The sequence below is a fragment of the Aethalodelphis obliquidens genome, unplaced genomic scaffold, assembly GCF_003676395.1.
Source record: "Aethalodelphis obliquidens isolate GAN/ISIS:26980383/991018 unplaced genomic scaffold, ASM367639v1 scaffold45, whole genome shotgun sequence".
Classification (NCBI taxonomy): Eukaryota; Metazoa; Chordata; class Mammalia; order Artiodactyla; family Delphinidae; genus Aethalodelphis; species Aethalodelphis obliquidens.
Window position 1 is genome coordinate 7,633,917 of NW_020837989.1, and position 16,652 is coordinate 7,650,568.

Below are 16,652 nucleotides of genomic sequence, written 5' to 3' on the forward strand. Positions count from 1 at the left end.
GACCTAGACCAGGAGTCGCTTGAGAGTAGGGACCATAATCACCCTGGCACAGGGCCTAGAACACAACACGTGCTTAATATTTGCAGCATTAATCAATCCATGACTTCGTTTCTCTGTTTCAAGATGCTGATGATCAGTTCAGGGAGCTCTAGGTCTGTGCTGTCTAGGTATGATTCTCTCCACCGACAGGGGACCGCGTTGGGATCAGTGCTTCCCAAATCAGACTACCAGCCACCTGAGAAGATTTTCATACAGATTCCCAGGTCCCTCTTCAGAATCAGTGCATTAGAATCTCTAGCGGCAGAGGCTGAGGCTCCACCTTCAGACGTGTTCCAAAGGTGATTCTGAGGCAGGTGATTCTCTGTCTTCTGATGGAGAAGTGCCTTGAGATACCATGCCTCTACGATGATTTAAGATAGTATTGTCCCCGTGGGAATTTGGAAGGTCTGTCTCAATCCCACATTCTCTGGGAAGCCTTCCTTACCTCAAACCACAGCCTGTTGAAGTGAAGGGAGTGTTGAAGGCCAGGAATTCTTTAAATGAGTTAAAGCACAGAAGCATTTGAACAGGGGCTGACACAGAGTATGTAGTCAATAAATGCTATTTATTCAACCACCTCATTTTGCTGAAGCCTAGAGACGGGGAACAATTTACCCAAGTTCCCAAAGCAAACTGATGGCAGAGAGGGGACCAGAATCCAGGTCTAGACTCCATTCTCAGGCCCTCTTGACTTTGTTCTGGTGTCTCCTGAAGGTCATATTTAACCAAAGATACAAACATCTGTATACATATCAGTTTGTCAGAAATCCACTGTTCATTAGCATCAGCAGGCATCTAGGATCCCTCAAAATATGTGCCTAGGAGCTTCTCTGGTGGCGCAGTGGTTGAGAGTCCGCCTGCCGATGCAGGGGACACGGGTTCGTGCCCCGGTCTGGGAAGATCCCACATGCCGCGGAGCGGCTGGGCCCGTGAGCCATGGTCGCTGAGCCTGCGCGTCCAGAGCCTGTGCCCCTCAACGGGAGAGGCCACAACAGTGAGAGGCCTGTGTACCGCAAAAAAAAAAAAAAAAAAATGTGCCTAGCATCATGTCAACACGATGAAAGATGTCAAAAAGGTTTCTGAAAGTTACAATCCCAGCCTTTGAAGTGTGTCCACCAGAGCCAGGACAAGGGTAAGGCAAGTGCAGAGCTGGCACCCGCAAGCGAGTGCCTCTTTAAATGGTGCACCCTGAGTGCCTGACTTGCCTCACCCTAGTCCTAGACCTGCTGTTTGGTTTCCCCGGGGGAGACAAGAAGGAGTCAGAGCCTGAGGCTTGCAGTGGGGCCACAGACAAGTTACCTTCTTTCTCTGGGCCTCAGTTGGTCAATCTGTTAGATAAGAGTCTTCGACAATCTCTCCATGGTGGTCTCTGTGGCTCTACAGTTCCAAGGGTCTAAGGAAGACCTGTGCTGCACCAGACTCGGGAGTACTGATCCCATGGACAGTGGGCTGGGAGTTTGAGGGAGCATGGCCTGCCGTTGGGTTGGGCCTTCATGCTGCAGACTACTTTCAAAGGAGGTCTGAGCCTCAGTACAAAGATCATGAAGACAAGGTTGAAAACAACACTTGCCAGTCTTTTCACCATAAGCCTTTCTAGCACATTTGGTTGATTTGTTCCCAGGAACCCTATGTTTTGAAAGATGTTATTCTCCGCCAGGATGTTTCCCCTTGCCCTCAGGTTAAAGTCCAAATTCCTTAGCGCTTCAGACAGTATCCTCCAAATCCAGCCACTTCCTCATCTTTTGCCACACTCCTCTTATTCTCTCTACCCAGCTGTACTGGACTGTTCTCCAGTTCTTCCAACATGCCGTTCTCTCTCACCTCCAGGTCTTGTCTATGTTGTTGAGTTCTGTCTGGAACTCTCCGTGTTCTCTCTCTTTTACTGCTTCTCTCCCACCATTTTCAGGTTTCAGCATCATGTCAACACCGTGGAAAGAGTTTTATTCAGGTCCCCTTGCTTTATTTTATTATAGTTCCTAGAGTATTTGACATTTTCTACATCAAGCCTTTGTTGTACTTTACCATCATTTCTTCTTTTTCTGTTTTCTACAACAAATCATAAGGTCCACAAAGGCTTCATTCTCACCGCTTTGCAGAGGGCTTAATACACAGTAGATGCTCAGTAACTATCTATTAAATAAACAAATGCCAAATAAAACACTCTTTGGCAAATGGAATAAACAGATCTTGAGGTCAGCGTGTGCTATCAAGTTTGAGCCCACGAAACTGGTCTGATTACAGCTGCTAGTAAGATTTGAGATGTGTGAGTTTGTCAGAGGAGAGCAGATGATTTCATCTGGGTCTCAGGAAAGGAAGGGTGGAGACAGATACTCTAGAGGAATCATAAGCCAGTTTTGTTCCCAGCCTGAGAACATGCCCTACTGCATCCCAGGTAAGTGGGCACCCAGTACCCCTTCACTCTCTCTTTTTTAGACGTATTTGGGGAGCTCCCTATCTACCTGCTTGGTGGGTGGATGGGGACTGTAGATGATTAAAAGGAGGTTTTTTAAAAAGTGCTGATGCTCTGCATCTTTGAGGAAGATAGAGAGCATGAGTTAATAAATAAGAAGGGCGTAAAAAGTGAAAACAATGGAAGCCAGCCCTATGGGTGCTGAGTAAGCACTGGACTCAGTGACGGAGTCAGCCAGCCCAACTGATGGGTCCAGATGGCGGTGGCAGAAGGGAGGCCCAGCCCCACCACTTCAGTGCCAACTCAAATGGTGGCACTGTTTTGCAATCAAGACAGGATTGCAGAACCTAGGTGGGGCCCTGAAGCTGCTGGTTTCCTAAATAATTGGCAGGTGCTGTCTTAGAGCTAGCCAGGGGACAGGAAGAGAGGTGGCTAGAGCCTTTGCTTTTCAAACCAGTGCCTTCCAAACACTGGGCCTCAGTTTCCTCATCTATGGAATAAAGAGTTGGACAAGTTGACCTCAAAGGCCAACCTTTTGGATAATAAGAGGAGCAGCCAGCATTCACCCAACATCCTGTATGTACCAGGTACTGCCTTAGATTTATTGACTTGGAAAAATCCCTGTAACTTCATGAGGTAGCAAACATTATTATCCCCATTTTAGAGATGAAGAAACTAACACATAGGTTAAATCACTTCGCTTAAGGTCATGCGGCTGGTAGGTGGCACAACCAGGATTCTGACCCAGATGTCCTGTTTCCAGAGTCCTTGTCATTATCTGTAAGCCAGTGCTGTTCAACATGGCAGCCAATAGCTGGATGTGGCATGTGAGCACTTGGAATGTGGCTAGCCCAAACTGAGATGTGCTGTGAATGTAAAATACACACTGGTTTTTGAAGACTTAGTAAGAAAAAAAGAATGTAAAAATATCTCGATAAATTTTTATATCATTACGTGTTGAAACGTTAATATTTTTATATATTGGATTAAAGAAACTATATTCTTGAAATTAATTTCACCTCTTTCTTTTTACTTTGTAAAATGTGACCAATAGAAAAATTTAAATTACATACACAACTGACATGATGTTTCTATTGGATCGTGCTGGGTTTGAGCTGTACATTCATAAAACGTTGCTATAGGATTATAGTTGTCTCTGTGAAATCTAGGCTTATCCCCTTTCTGAGGTCCCCAAGACCACCTCCCGGTTCAATGATTTGCCATCAGCACTCACAGAACTCAACATATAATCATGCTCACACTATGATTTAGTACAGTAATAGGTTACAGAACAAATCAACCAAGGGAAAAGGTACACGAGACAAAGACCGGGTGAAATCAGGCACAAGCTTCTAAGAGGCCTCTCCCAGCTGAGTCACACAGGCTGTACTGAATTCCTCTAGCAACAAAGTGTGACAACACATGTAAAGCGTCCACCAGGGAGGCCCCTTAGACTCAGCGCTCAGTTTTTATTGGGGGCTGGCCATGTAGGCATCCTCTGCCTCGCGTGTACCAAGATGCCAGACTCCCAGAAGGAGAGCAGGAATTCAGCACAGGCCACATTGTTTGTCCAAATAGTTTAGGCCTAGTGAGCCACTCTTATCAGTTCTGGGAATGGTGGAAATCCTCCTGAAATCAAAGTCGCTGAACATCAACCCAGGGCCAGTTGTGCAAGCAGATCTTTCTAAGCATAGCAATTTCAGGCTTGCATGTTAACTCTTTTCCTCAGATCTTGCAATTAAACTTCAGCAGGACCTGGCCTGGCAAATACTAGGTTTATTGAATTTACCTGAAATGGAGTTAATGACTCTCACTTCCTCTAATGCCCGCTTCATTGGAGGGAGGATTATAAAAAACGGGAAGAGTCCCTAGAAACGACCTCATTCAACCCTCTGATCTGAGAGGCTGAGGTTCCAAGAGGCTGAGTGATTTGTCCAGGGACCCACAGCAAAGACAGGCATCTGCAAGTGTCACACCTATGCTGGATACAATTCCAAGCTTTCAGACAAAATGTCCCTTCCCTTCTCTTGGAACCTAAAATGCGTACCCTTTTCCCCATTTCTTAGTCGTAGGGAGCCCTACCTATGTCTCTGCTGGCCTCATTTTTCCTGCCCTCCATCCTCTCTATGTTGTTGTTTGGCTGGGAGACTACTGTGCTGGAGTAGCAATAATGACCTTCATAAACAGTCACTAAACAGTGGACAACCCGTATTCTACTTCCTCTGGTTAACTGACAATGCACAAAACCAATGAGGACTAGTGGGAACTAATAAACTCTAGAGTAGGACAAGCAGATGGAGTGGGTAGCCCATCACCCCTCCTCCCTCACTTCTCCCAACATGACCGCAGATAACAAATGGCCAGGTCTGGTCCACATCATTGTCACCCCTTCCCCAACTCAGAGGTTCATGTCAGGGGTATACTTGAGAAAGTTTTGGACTGAGAGTCTGGAGTCCTGATCCTATCTCCGTAGGTGCCATAGGCTAGTCCCATCTCTCTGAGCCCTGACGTCCCCAACTCTGAAACAAGTTAGAATTCTAAGGTTTTGTCCATCCTAGTCAGTCTCTGACTGCGCAGTGTCTCATGAACTGACCCCAGGAAGGAGTCCCTGAGGACAAATGGAGTGGTGGCCTGGAGAATCTGCCTAGTCGGGTTGGGTTACAGGGTGAGGGTGGACTGTGGGTAAATCATGTTGTCTCCTCCTTTGTGGCTACCACCACTGTCACCCTCAAGCAGTTATTTTGAGCTTTAGATGAGCCAGGACACTTAGTTCAGAGTCTGCCTGTTACCACCCCCATCCATGTTCCCTGTATGATGAAGAGGTTGGGCCTGATGTCTCTGGGGCCCTAAACTTGTTCAGATGCACTCTACTGCCACCTGGCTGGGTAACTTCTGCTAAAGTAGATTCACCTTTCTGGGGCTTCACCTTCCCCAGCTGTTAAGTGGGGTCAATAATTTCTGCCCTGACTGCTCTTAAGCCTTTTAGGAGGCTCTGGTGGAGTATTAGAGCTGCAAGATGCTAGAATATGAGCTCCATAAAGGACTGAGAAATTATAATTTTTTTCTTCCAATTAATTCTTTGTCTCCAAAGCCATGCCTTGTCCATGTCTTTTCCTCATATTAATGAGCTCTTAAAACTTACTAAACTGAGTGTTAATTAATTCAACAAGTGTTTCTTCCTTTTTTTTTTTTTTTTTTTGCGGTACGCGGGCCTCTCGCTGTTGTGGCCTCTCCCGTTGCGGAGCACAGGCTCCGGACGCGCAGGCTCAGCGGCCATGGCTCACGGGCCCAGCCGCTCCGCTGCATGTGGGATCCTTCCAGACCGGGTCACGAACCCGTGTCCCCTGCATCGGCAGGCGGACTCTCAACCACTGTGCCACCAGGGAAGCCCAACAGGTGTTTCCTAAGCATCTACTACGTACTATGCACTGTGCCAACTGTTGAGGATTCTATGATTCAGGGAGAACAGGATGTGATTCCTGCCCTCCAGGAGCTCACGGTCTGGTGCAGAGACAACAGCAAACTGGCTACACAGGGTGACAGATGCTCTTGAAGGAGAAAGTGCAGCACAAAGAGAGGCACCTCACCTGGATTCATGGGAGCAAGGCTGGCTTCCAGGTGGAAGTAACTAGTGACTGAGAAGGAGCAAGCGTTAGCTGGGTGAGAGACATGAAAGAAGTAGCAAAAAAGAGATCGTGTTTGGGGCTAAAAGAACCAATAGATCAAGGGTCAAGTGGGCCCCTTCCAACTTTGGCACGCAGGTTTTCCATGGCTAAAGCAGAGAGTTCAAGGTGAAAAGTGACAAGAGGTAAGGCTGGAGAGGTAAATAAGGGCAGATGGAGATGGGCTTTCGCAGCCTTGGACTTTATTTTGAGGACAATAGACAGAAGAAAACTCCCCGCTCCATCATTTTGTTTTGCTATTCTTTTATTACTTTCCACAATTTTAAGTACTCTCATTCATTTATTTATCTACCTACTTATGGTCTATCCCATTCTCCTTCCACCTAGAATGTAAACAGCATGATGTCAGAGACTATGTCTTATTCTCTCCTGTAACTTCAGCCCTAGAAAAGAACCAAGCACACACAGAGCGTATTTAATTAATAGTTGTTTAAGAGTGAATGAATGAATGAATGAATGCAAAAAAAGAAAGGGGAGACATAGGTTTGGGGGTGTTCCTTGTACTTTGCCTTTATTTAGGGAGAAGCCTCCCCCTCCCCACCCTCCATAGGGGAGGGTTGCAGCTCAGAATGTTTTGTCTCTTCAGGAAGTGAAGTGCAAGTGAGGGTGAGAAATGGGCTAGGAGTTGACCCTGGAGTTGAAAGCCTAACTGAGATCTGGACATCAAATTCCTTTTCCTTAAGGCTCTGCGGTCCATGGGAAATAACCTGGCCCTCACACTGAGCTCCAAAACATTTTAGGGCATCTGGGTCAGAATCCGGTCTTCTCCTACTTCTCAGGCTTTGATCTCTCAACCTCATTAGACTATCAGCCCAGAAGGGTCCTTGGAGATGATCTAGTTCCTTCGACTCCAAGTGTATGGTCCTTAGACTCCACTGACAGACATTCCCACTGCTGCCTACCCTGCTCCTGGTGCTTCTTATACAACGTTAAGTTGACGAATTCATATCAGCTTTAGACTTTATGTTTTTGAGAGGTAGAAGTTCTCTCTCAGCTTACCCCTTGCCTTGCTTCTCCTCCCACTTTCCATCTATTCATGGTCCTCCCAAGTCAAGGCTCTGGATGAAGTCTGGGCAAGTCAGGTCCTGAAGGTTCACCCCAGGCTCTAAGCCTTACTTCTCTGCCTCTTCCAAAACCAGCTACTGGCTTCTCCCCCAACTCTAGACAGCAGGACCATACCTGTCGTGTTCAAAGATGTCAAGCCTAGCATGCAGCAAAAAGTTCCTGGAGAAGGGCTCTTCCTCTCCCAAATGCCCAAGAAATGTGGGAACCTCGTGACTGAGTTTGAAGTGATCTTCCCCTCAAAATTGCCCAGGCATCAAGAACCATGCTTGAGCAGGGTCTTCCTCTGTAGCCACCCGTGTTCCCTAAGGACTGACCAGGGAACTTTCCAGAACACAAGGATCTCTGGAACCATCCACGAGTTTTGGACCTGTGAGAGAGTAGGAGAGCCCAGGGAGGGCTTTCCTACTGCTGAATGTTTTCCAGAGAATATATTATAATCTTTCAAAGTTGAAAAAACAATTAGTGGGGACAGATGACATTAAGGCAGGGCCTCCAAAAGAAAGGACATATCTCTCCCACACAGGGTCTGGTCTCTCTCTGTGGCTTGTGGGTCAGGGTGGACAGGGTTGGAAAGATGACTGGGAGTCCAGGCTCATCCATTGGTGTTATCTGCTTGGCCAGCTCAGTCAGACAAATGAAAGGTTCTTGTGTTTTGGGCTGTGGGTTTAAGCCCCAGGCACTGGGAAGCATAAAAGAGTCTTGCTGGTTTTGGCATCAGAGAAACTTGTATGCAAGCCCCAGATCTGCCCCTTTCTAGCTATTTCACCTTGGGTAAGGCATCTTTCCTCATCTGTAAAATGGAGATTTTATATGGACTGAGAGAATGCCTGTGAACACATTTGGTGCAGGGTGTGCAATATGTCCCCCTGGTTATTATTATTAAAGATGCCAGTGGTGACCCCACGTATCCTAGCCATGCAGGGGATGCCTGAAACAAGCATCCTTGAGGGCATGGAGGCTGGGGCTCTGACCCTCAGACTCTGACCATCCCATTGTCCCCTCCAATCTCCATCTGCAATTCTACAACTCAGCACTGCTCTGTGATCTCAGACCAGTCCTTAGAGTGTCTCTGGTCGTCTCTGCCCTTTCTGCCCCATGAGAAGTTGGACCAGATGACCTCTAAGGGCTCTATCTGGCTTTGAAAGTCTTTGACTAGTTTCCTAGGGTCTCTCTGGGACAGTCAAGTACTTTGTGTACCTAGGATGTAAGCAGCATGATGTCAGAGACTATGTCTTATTCTCTGCTGCAACTCCAGCCCTAGAAAAGTACCAGGCACACACAGAGGGTTTTAAATTAACAGTTATTTAAGAATGAATGAGTGGGGGCTTCCCTGGTGGCACAGTGGTTGAGAGTCCGCCTGCCGAGGCAGGGGACGCGGGTTCGTGCCCCAGTCCGGGAAGATCCCACATGCCGCGGAGCGGCTGGGCCCGTGAGCCATGGCCGCTGAGCCTGCGCGTCCAGAGCCTGTGCTCCGCAATGGGAGAGGCCGCAACAGTGAGAGGCCCGCGTGCCGCAACAAAAAAAGAAAAGAAAAGAAAAGAAAAAGAATGAATGAGTGAATGAATGAATGAGAAATAGAAAGGGGAGACATAGATTTGGGAGTGTCCCTTAATCCTTGTACTTTGCCTTTATTTAGGCAGAATCTTGTGTACAAGAGTCTGATCTGTTCTCATCCAGAGGTCAACAAAGGGGAGGAATGTGAGGTTTCAGGACTTTGTAACACTCTGAGAGGATGTCCTGCTCTTCCCACGTGCACACCACCCGTTCTTTGCTTTTTTTTTTTTTTTACATACTAAAGCTTTTTTTTTTTAGTAATTGAAATATGTTTGACATAATGTTGTACCCACCCTGTTCCACCTCCCCATTTACGCAGAATAGCTAAGATTAACTGCGTGCCTTCTATGGGCTAGGCTCTGTTCTAAGTGATCTAAACAGACTAATTTATTTAATCCTCATAACAACCCTATAAAATACACATAAATTCCATTTTAAAATTGAGGAAACTGGGGCATGGAGAGGTTAGTAACCCAAGCTAGTAAGTGGTGGAGACAAGGTTCCAGCTCAGATAATCTGGCTCCAGGGCCTGATACTCTCCACTTTTATTGCACGCTGTGCTGAGTCCAGAGAGTGAAATGGACTTGCCCAGAGTCCCCTTCGGTAACGCCCAAAAGTTACCCCACGGTAACTTATGCAATGATCTCTGACCATTAAGCCACTGGAATAGTCATATTGACGGCAACAACAAGCCAAAGAGTAAAGCATCTTCGACGCTCCCTTTCCACATCCTCCCTCCACCCCCAAATCCTGTGGGCTATTTACTAAAAGCAGAGAGGCTAGGGTGTGGCCTTGTGGTAAGTGCCAAGGCTGGCTGGCTGGCCCTACAGTGGGCCGCCCTCCTCAGGGCAAGCCTGACTGCCTCTCCCATCCGCCCAGGCAGCAGAAGCACAGTCAGAGGGGCTGAAAGTGCCCGGGGGCGGGGTGGGGGGGTAGGGGGGGTAGTTGGGGCAGGACTGGGGCAGGAAATTAGAAAGTGAAAAGGGCAGGGACCAGAGTTAGGGAGAAGGGATGGGGTGGAGAGGGAAAAAGGGAAAGACAAATGTGTGCTGTTTTTTTTTTAACATCTTTATTGGGGTATAATTGCTTTACAATGGTGTGTTAGTTGCTGCTGTATAACAAAGTGAATCAGCTATACTATACATATGTTCCCATATCTCCTCCCTCTTGCGTCTCCCTCCCACCCTCCCTATCCCACCCCTCCAGGCGGTCACAAAGCACTGAGCTGATCTCCCTGTGCTATGCGGCTGCTTCCCACTAGCTATCTATTTTACATTTGGTAGTGTATATATGTCCATGCCTCTCTCTCACTTCATCCCAGCTTACCCTTCCCCCTCCCCGTGTCCTCAAGTCCAGACAAATGTGTTTTAAATACTCACTGTGTGTGCCAAACACAGTGCTAGAGACCTTCCCACACCTCCTGCAGGGAGGGCCCTGTCATTACCCCCATGTTGTAAGGGAGGAAACTGGGATTCAGAGGGATGGTTTACCTGCCCAAAGTTATGGGGTGTGTCTATTGTGAAAATGTATCTTCTTTTCATTATAGAAGATAGGAAAGGAATGACAGGAGAAAGGAAAGAGGAGGGGAATGGGGAGAAAGGAGGAGGCAGTGAGGTGTGGGTGTCTTGGCACTCTGCCCCCTGCAAGGACAACGGGCCCAGAGTTGTCCTTGCGTCCCAGAAGGCTCACTGGGAGAATGTTTATGAGAAACCTCAACATTGAGAAGGAGCGTGACCTCCCAGCCTGTCTGTCCCTGCCCCGTGACCGCTTCTGGCTATAAACAGCCTGTTTATTAACCCCAGGAAACTGGCTCCTCCGCCACTTAGCTTTATCTCCTGGAATGGGCAGGCTTGGAGAGCAGGGGCTGCCTGGCCAAGAGTTTCCAGACGGGGAGGAGCAGCTGCTAGGAACTTGATGATCCTTAAAGAACTGTGCCAAAAGCAGCCACAGACAGTCCCCACTCTGTCTGCACTCCACCCCCTTGCAGACTTGCTCAAGTCAGCACGGTGGGTTAATAGGCCGGAAAAGCCCTTGACCCAATGGTTGCCACTTTAAGGGAATTAAAGTTTGATTCACTCATTATCTTCCCTAATGATCCCCATCATTTTAGATCAATGTGGTGACACCAAATGAAATCATGGCTCTAAAGGCACTTGGCAAAATGAACCCCCCCGACCCCCAGTCCAGCACCTGAGAAGTTGTTCCCTCACCCAGTCCCTTATACCTCCCCCATCTCTCTGACCCCCATTCAATCGCTTATGGATTTTGTCCTAACACTCACCCACTACATGCTTACCACTACACACCAAGTCTCGGCTGTGAAACGAGGGTTATAATTGTATTGACCTACTAGGTTGCTGGAGGAATCAAATGAGATACTTTCTATAAAGTTTAGTACCACGCCTGGCACCTCTCTGTACTCAATCAGTGTTAGCAACATCTATTGCCAGGTGTCTGTTGAAAAATTCCATAAAAGGCCTCCCATAATGTTCTTGTAAGTAACCTGGAGTGGGAATATTTTTGAATGGGGGACAAGAGATGAGGCAGGAACTGGCTGGGATTGGAACAGGAGGAAGTGGACTTCACCAGTAGCTTGAAGGACTGGAATGAGAACACCAAGAATGCTGGAATTTCTGGGAAAGGGAGGGCGTGTGCAAACACAAGAATTGGATGAAAGGTCATAGGACATTTACAACTCAGGAGAGAACAACAAACACTGGCTCATTCCAAGGCTAGTGGTGGGACACGGTGACCTTTCCAGGACACAGGAGCTTGTGGCTATAATTGAAAGGTGTTGAAAACTAGCTGAGCTCACAGCGCTCATCCTGCTGGTTGCCTCTGCAGAGTCGGTGCATGTTGTGGTTCCCCCCTCCACTTTGCACTTCCAGAAACTTCTCCCAGTGTTCCCAATACTATTTCCCTACCCCCCATAGCCTTGGAATATGTCCCCAGCTCTTCCATTCTCTCTTATTCCCATTGAATCTATATATTTTTTAGGACTTTTATTCACATAAGTCATTATGATTGCATTCTTCTTATAAAATTAAAACTAAGGCTAAAATCCCATTTCACCCCTCTTGCTCTTCATTTTTTAAAATTAATGTTTATTGGAGTATAGTTGCTTTACAATGTTGTGTTAGTTTCTGCTGTACAGCACAGTGAATCAGCTATACGTATACATATACCCCCTCTTTTTTGGATTTCCTTCCCATTTAGGTCACCTCTTGCTCTTCATTTTTCTCACAACTCTTTTCCTCCAGCATAATTAACAGTATGATGCTTCCAGAATCCTTCCAGAATCCTTCCAGAATTTTCTCTGTGTGCACACACACCCACACACAATATTTAAAATATATGTGACAACATTTTTTGTTTAGCTTCTTCTTTTTTAGTAAGTAGCACTACACATTATTATTATTGTGCTATAACTTGCTTTTCTCTCCCACTCTATGTTTTGGAAATCTGTCCATGTTAGCATTTTTTTATCTACTTAATTTTTAACCACTGCACAATGTGGCTGTTTCATGGTTTATTTATTCACTCCTCCCCTCACCCCACCTTTCACTGCTACAAACAATGCTGCTGTGAACATCCTTCATACACTTTCTTGTGCACTTGGGATTTTTTTTCTCTACAACAGAAATCTGACAGTGGAATTACAGGTTATCAGGGTACAAACATCCCCTGCTGAATCCTAAGTATAGATTCTCCCTGGCCTGCTCCCAGTCATTTCCACTGATTCTCGGGTACCACATCTAAATCACCAGCTTCCTGCTCCTAACTCCCCACTGAACATCTCTACCCAGAAGTCCCTCAGGTTCCTCAATCTTATATAGGAAAAGACACCTTCTCTCCCCATGGCCCCCTCCTGGTGTACACGCTTACATTCTCCCAGTTGCCCCAACGTGTAAACCGTAATGATGGTCCTCTCCTCTCTCCCCATTGTCTAATGAGATGTCATATCTTGTGGATTTTATCTCAGTAATGTCTTTCAGTTCTCATTTCTTCTCTGGTTACCTTTGGCCAGGATATTATTTTAACAATCCCCTAATAGTCTCCTTGTTCCCTTATGCAACGCATCAAATTTATCTTCACAAAGCACAGGTGATGTCATTCTCTTTGGTTGGTTCCCCCGCTATGAAACACAGTGGGATCTCCTCTTCACAGGTTTCTCCAATCTGGCTCAGTTTTCTCCCTCTAGTTTTTATCTCTCCAGATCCCTCCTCTTTCACCTGGAGTAACCTGAAGTGGGAATATCCAGGCACACCGATCCCCTTGCATTCCCAAATGTGCCCGTATTTCTTGCCTCCAAGACTTTGTTTCTCTGTTTCCTCTCCTAGAAGTCTCTCTCCTAGCTCTGCCTATTGAAGGTCTACCATTCCTTCTAGGACCTGCCAAATACACATTAAGGATGTGGGTTCCAGGGTTCTGACACAAGTAGCCAGTTTCTTAACCTCTCTAATCATCCATTTTCTTCCCTATAAAAAGGACATTAACACCTTCCAGATCTGTGGGGAACTTTTAGTTAGATTATGCATATAAAGGATTTAGCACAGTGCCTCTTGAGTAAATGCTAAATAAACCTTAACTCTTATTGGCGTCATGCTTCTTTTATAAAGCTGTGCTTGGTCTCACCATCAAAGGGACTTTCTTGACTTCCAGCGCTCTCTTTATTCTAGTGGGCATCTAGTCATTCAGTTTCTTATGTCTAAGTCTGTCCTCACACCTGATAATGACCCCCTGAGGATCAGGGATCCTCTAATTCTTTTTTTTAAAAAATAAATTTATTTTTGGCCGCATTCGTTGATGCACGCGGGCTTTTCTCTGGTTGCTGCGAGTCGGGGCTACTCTTCATTGTGGTGCGTGGGCTTCTCATTGCGGTGGCTTCTCTTGTTGTGGAGCACAGGCTCTAGGCATGTGGGCTTCAGTAATTGTGGCACGTGGGCTCAGTTGTTGTGGCACACGGGCTGAGTTGCTCTGCGGCATGTGGGATCTTCCTGGACCAGGGCTCAAAACTGTGTCCCCTGCAATGGCAGGCAGATTCTTAACCACTGCGCCAACAGGGAAGTCCCTCATTTTTAAAAAATAAATTTCTTTATTTTTGGCTGCGTTGGGTCTTCGTTGCTGTGCACGAGCTTTCTCTAGTTGTGGCGAGCGGGGGCTACTCTTCGTTGCGGTGCGCGGGCTTCTCATTGTGGTGGCTTCTCTTTGTTGCGGAGCACAGGCTCTGGGCGCGCAGGCTTCAGTAGCTGTGGCACATGGACTCAGTAGTTGTGGTGCACAGGCTTAGTTGCTCCGTGGCATGTGGGAATCTTCCTAGACCAGGGCTCGAACCCATGTCCTCTGCATTGGCAGGCAAATTCTTAACCACTGCACCACCAGGGAAGTCCCTTTGATTCATTTCTGCATGCCTCAGAGTGTCCCCAGCACAGTGCCTAGACCTGAACTGAATGTAAGGAGAATGCCACTGTCAATTTGGAAGTGCTGTGAAGGAAAGAGAGCCAGCTATATGGAACCAGAAGACAGCTTTGAATCCCACCTTGGCACTCACTGGTTGGTAAGAATCCATACACACCACCCAGTTTCCGTATCCATAAAATGAGGAAAATACTACCACCAGCCTCACAAGGTTGGGGTGAGCTTCTGTGTGCCAAAGAACTTTCTTTCTTCCTTTTTTTTTTTCTTTCCTGAAAGCAAAAGAGTAAGAACTTTTTAGTTGTTTTTGTTTTTTGAATCTTAGTTTGTCTTCTCACAGTAGCCTGCTTCCCCCTTGTGGAAAAAATTCAAATTACATGTTAAAATCAGTCAATATAAATAATCTGGGAGCCAGAGGTTGATCTCAGCATTGTTTATATCGCTGAAAAACTGAAAACAAACCAGGCCTTCAAACAGGAGTTTGGCTACGTATACATGCATACGGGGGAAATTATCGAGCCATTTGAGTACAAGGAAATAGATGTCTAGGGTGTCCTTCTAAGTAAAACCCTAATTATAAACACACAAACTTTGCACAGTTTTGTAAGTGTCTACACACATGTGAAAGGACAGTACATTAAATGTTAATAGTGCTTATGTTGGGTAGTGAAATTCAGTTGCTTTTCACCTTCTCTACTGTTGTATGTCTGAGTTGTTAACAATGACCTTATTGCTATTAGAAAATTTTAATTGTGGGGGAAACTACCTGTAAAACAAGAAACCCCTTAGTTACCTGTTGTGACAGGCCAGTCTGAATCAGGGAGTAGTCTGAGTCATGGATTCTAAAAATATTTCATGCTCCAATGCAGTGCATGCTCATACACAGCAAACTAGTGCTGAAGTCAACCCCAGATATGCGGATCCCATTGAGAGGCAGCATCAACAGTCAAATGATAACAGATACATATCTGTTCCTTGGGCCTGCTGCATGCAGAGAGCCCCGGCAGGAGAGGGTGGGAACAGCAAGCCAAGGGGAATAAAGGATCTTGGGCTGGAGTTCTGGGAGCCTCTCATAAGTGGGCCGATGGGAGCTGTGCATCCACGGTTCTTGGCCAGGCTGATCTGAAGTCCGGAATCTGACCTTCTGTTCCCAGCCCCAGTCAGACATGCAGCCTAGACAAAATCCCAGAACCGTCCAGGCCTTGCTGGAGACACTGACCAGTGAGCAAGTGTGTCCTCTAGGGCTCTAGTCTAGAGTGGGGGAACACTGGAGCATGAAGAGGACAAATGTGGTAAGTGTTGGAGACCAGGAGGACCTCTGGAGCTCAGGGGACAGAAAGAACCTCCTGGGAGTCAGGCGGCTGAGGAAGTTCCTGGAGGAGGTTGCAAATAAGTTGGATACACATTTGTTCAGCATTTTACCCAGGGTTTTTCAAAGATTCAGCACCCAAGGGCCACCTAATGGATAGCCAGAGCATGTGAAGATTATACATTTTATGTTTTTTGTTAGTCACTATTTAAAACAAAATTTAAATTATATAAAAGTAATACTCTCCTACCAGTGAGAGGGATGATACTACTTTTAGTCTTTAACTGAAGTGTGTATATCTGGCTCCATGAGGGAAGGTCAGTTTTACTTCTGATTGTTTTCTTTTTCTTTCTGCTATATTAGAAAAATCTGAACTTAAAACTGTGGGTCATCAGTCACTGTGGAAAACAGTATGGTGGTTCCTCAAAAAATTAAACACAGAATTACCATATGATCCAGCAATTCCACTTTTAGGTATATACCTAAAAGAATTGGATGCAGGGACTCAGACTTGTGCTCTTAACCAGTGAGCAATACTACCTTCCCAGCTGTCCAGAGAGCTTTTAAAACTTGAATGACAAAAGCTGATTCCAGTAGTACCAGAGGGCCAGTGAATGTCATAACTGACAGTTACATTCAGTGGCTTCAAGGAGAACAGCCATTTATAGAGCCATGAATATATGAGGCAAGCTTAAGTGTAGGTGCTTGGTGTCTTCACTGCAAACAGAACCTCATTCTCCATTAAACAGGAAGTGTGATCTCAGAGTTCCAAGTCACAGACTTGTACAAGCAGCAGAGTTAGCCTACTCTCCAGAGCTTATGACATAGTGTCCTCCTGCCCTTTGCTTCTGTCCAGAACACTGAGAAATCAAGATAATATCTGCAAGCCAGGGAAATCTTTTTTTTTTTTTTTGTGGTACACGGGCCTCTCACTGCCGTGGCCTCTCCCGTTGTGGAGCACAGGCTCCGGATGCGCAGGCCCAGCGGCCATGGCTCACGGGCCCAGCCGCTCCGCGGCACATGGGATCCTCCCGGACCGGGGCACAAACCCGCGTCCCCTGCATCGGCAGGCGGACCCTCAACCATTGCACCACCAGAGAAGCCCCAGGGAAATCTTATAGAGTTCATTCCCGAATGCAAGCCTGGTCCAACATTCATAAATCAATGTAATTCATCC

The 16,652-nt window shown here is 46.5% G+C and overlaps 1 protein-coding gene across 3 annotated transcripts in view; it reads left to right on the forward strand.

The window, feature by feature from the left end:
• The window catches only part of ZNF300 (zinc finger protein 300), a 98,781-nt gene that overhangs the window by 4,221 nt on the left and 77,908 nt on the right, over positions 1-16,652 (forward strand). The window lies entirely within an intron of this gene.